The following is a 3,706-nucleotide window of genomic DNA, read 5'->3' on the forward strand; positions in this document are numbered from 1 at the left end:
CTAACAATATATATCATAACACCAAACTCGCTACTACTATTATTTACCGAGTTATTAGCAAATAATGGAGGGATGTACTACTCCGTCGGACGTTGGACGAAAACTTTTCTAAGTCCCACCGCTAAGAGGAAACTTTTTCCGTATCGGTCCTAGACGATTTTCGACGTGATATCACTGTAATATAGACGGTTTCTAACAATATATGTCATGACCCCAAACTCGCTACTACTATTATTTACCGAGTTATTAGCAAATAATGGACGGATGTACTACTCCGTCGGACGTTGGACGAAAATTTTTCTAAGTCCCACCGCTAAAAGGAAACTTTTTCCGTATCGGTCCTAGACGATTTTCGACGTGATATCACTGTAATATAGACGCTTTCTAACAATATATATCATGACCCCAAACTCGCTACTACTATTATTTACCGAGTTATTAGCAAATAATGGACGGATGTACTACTCCGTCGGTCGTTGGACGAACATTTTTCTAAGCCCCACCGCTAAGAGGAAACTTTTTCCGTATCGGTCCTAGGCGAGTTTCGACGTGATATCACTGTAATATAGACGGTTTCTAACAATATATATCATAACACCAAACTCGCTACTACTATTATTTACCGAGTTATTAGCAAATAATGGACGGATGTACTACTCCGTCGGACGTTGGACGAACATTTTTCTAAGTCCCACCGCTAAGAGGAAACTTTTTCCGTATCGGTCCTAGACGATTTTCGACCCGATATCACTGTAATACAGACGGTTTCTAACAATATATATCATAACACCACACTCGCTACTACTATTATTTACCGAGTTATTAGCAAATAATGGACGGATGTACTACTCCGTCGGTCGTTGGACGAACATTTTTCTAAGCCCCACCGCTAAGAGGAAACTTTTTCCGTATCGGTCCTAGGCGAGTTTCGACGTGATATCACTGTAATATAGACGGTTTCTAACAATATATATCATAACACCAAACTCGCTACTACTATTATTTACCGAGTTATTAGCAAATAATGGACGGATGTACTACTCCGTCGGACGTTGGACGAACATTTTTCTAAGTCCCACCGCTAAGAGGAAACTTTTTCCGTATCGGTCCTAGACGATTTTCGACCCGATATCACTGTAATACAGACGGTTTCTAACAATATATATCATAACACCACACTCGCTACTACTATTATTTACCGAGTTATTAGCAAATAATGGACGGATGTACTACTCCGTCGACAAAACTCTGGAAATTTTACTAAGTCCCACCGCTAAGAGGAAACTTTTTCCGTATCGGTCCTAGACGATTTTCGACGTGATATCACTGTAATATAGACCGTTTCTAACAATATATATCATAACACCAAACTCGCTACTACTATTATTTACCGAGTTATTAGCAAATAATGGACGGATGTACTACTCCGTCGGACGTTGGACGAAAATTTTTCTAAGTCCCACCGCTAAAAGGAAACTTTTTCCGTATCGGTCCTAGACGATTTTCGACGTGATATCACTGTAATATAGACGCTTTCTAACAATATATATCATGACCCCAAACTCGCTACTACTATTATTTACCGAGTTATTAGCAAATAATGGACGGATGTACTACTCCATCGGTCGTTGGACGAACATTTTTCTAAGCCCCACCGCTAAGAGGAAACTTTTTCCGTATCGGTCCTAGGCGAGTTTCGACGTGATATCACTGTAATATAGACGGTTTCTAACAATATATATCATAACACCAAACTCGCTACTACTATTATTTACCGAGTTATTAGCAAATAATGGACGGATGTACTACTCCGTCGGACGTTGGACGAACATTTTTCTAAGTCCCACCGCTAAGAGGAAACTTTTTCCGTATCGGTCCTAGACGATTTTCGACGTGATATCACTGTAATATAGACGCTTTCTAACAATATATATCATAACACCAAACTCGCTACTACTATTATTTACCGAGTTATTAGCAAATAATGGAGGGATGTACTACTCCGTCGGACGTTGGACGAAAACTTTTCTAAGTCCCACCGCTAAGAGGAAACTTTTTCCGTATCGGTCCTAGACGATTTTCGACGTGATATCACTGTAATATAGACGGTTTCTAACAATATATAACATAACAACAAACTCGCTACTACTATTATTTACCGAGTTATTAGCAAATAATGGACGGATGTACTACTCCGTCGACAAAACTCTGGAAATTTTTCTAAGTCCCACCGCTAAGAGGAAACTTTTCCGTATCGGTCCTAGACGATTTTTGACGTGATATCACTGTAATATAGACGGTTTCTAACAATATATATCATGACCCCAAACTCGCTACTACTATTATTTACCGAGTTATTAACAAATAATGGACGGATGTACTACTCCGTCGGACGTTGGACGAAAATTTTTCTAAGTCCCACCGCTAAGAGGAAACTTTTTCCGTATCGGTCCTAGACGATTTTCGACGTGATATCACTGTAATATAGACGGTTTCTAACAATATATAACATAACAACAAACTCGCTACTACTATTATTTACCGAGTTATTAGCAAATAATGGACGGATGTACTACTCCGTCGACAAAACTCTGGAAATTTTTCTAAGTCCCACCGCTAAGAGGAAACTTTTCCGTATCGGTCCTAGACGATTTTTGACGTGATATCACTGTAATATAGACGGTTTCTAACAATATATATCATAACACCAAACTCGCTACTACTATTATTTACCGAGTTATTAGCTAATAATGGACGGATGTACTACTCCGTCGGTCGTTGTACGAACACTTTTCTAAGCCCCACCGCTAAGAGGAAACTTTTTCCGTATCGGTCCTAGACGATTTTCGACGTGATATCACTGTAATATAGACGGTTTCTAACAATATATAACATAACACCAAACTCGCTACTACTATTATTTACCGAGTTATTAGCAAATAATGGACGGATGTACTACTCCGTCGGACGTTGGACGAAAATTTTTCTAAGCCCCACCCCTAAGAGGAAACTTTTTCCGTATCGGTCCTAGACGATTTTCGACGTGATATCACTGTAATATAGACGGTTTCTAACAATATATATCATGACACCAAACTCGCTACTACTATTATTTACCGAGTTATTAGCAAATAATGGACGGATGTACTACTCCGTCGGACGTTGGACGAAAACTTTTCTAAGTCCCACCGCTAAGAGGAAACTTTTTCCGTATCGGTCCTAGACGATTTTCGACGTGATATCACTGTTATATGGACGGTTTCTAACAATATATATCATGACCCCAAACTCGCTACTACTATTATTTACCGAGTTATTAGCAAATAATGGACGGATGTACTACTCCGTCGGACGTTGGACGAAAACTTTTCTAAGCCCCACCCCTAAGAGGAAACTTTTTCCGTATCGGTCCTAGGCGAGTTTCGACGTGATATCACTGTAATATAGACGGTTTCTAACAATATATATCATAACACCAAACTCGCTACTACTATTATTTACCGAGTTATTAGCTAATAATGGACGGATGTACTACTCCGTCGGACGTTGGACGAAAATTTTTCTAAGTCCCACCGCCAAGAGGAAACTTTTTCCGTATCGGTCCTAGGCGAGTTTCGACGTGATATCACTGTAATATAGACGGTTTCTAACAATATATATCATAACACCAATCTCGCTACTACTATTATTTACCCAGTTATTAGCA

The sequence above is a fragment of the Halictus rubicundus genome, unplaced genomic scaffold (assembly GCF_050948215.1).
Source record: "Halictus rubicundus isolate RS-2024b unplaced genomic scaffold, iyHalRubi1_principal scaffold0154, whole genome shotgun sequence".
In the NCBI taxonomy this organism is placed as follows: domain Eukaryota; kingdom Metazoa; phylum Arthropoda; class Insecta; order Hymenoptera; family Halictidae; genus Halictus; species Halictus rubicundus.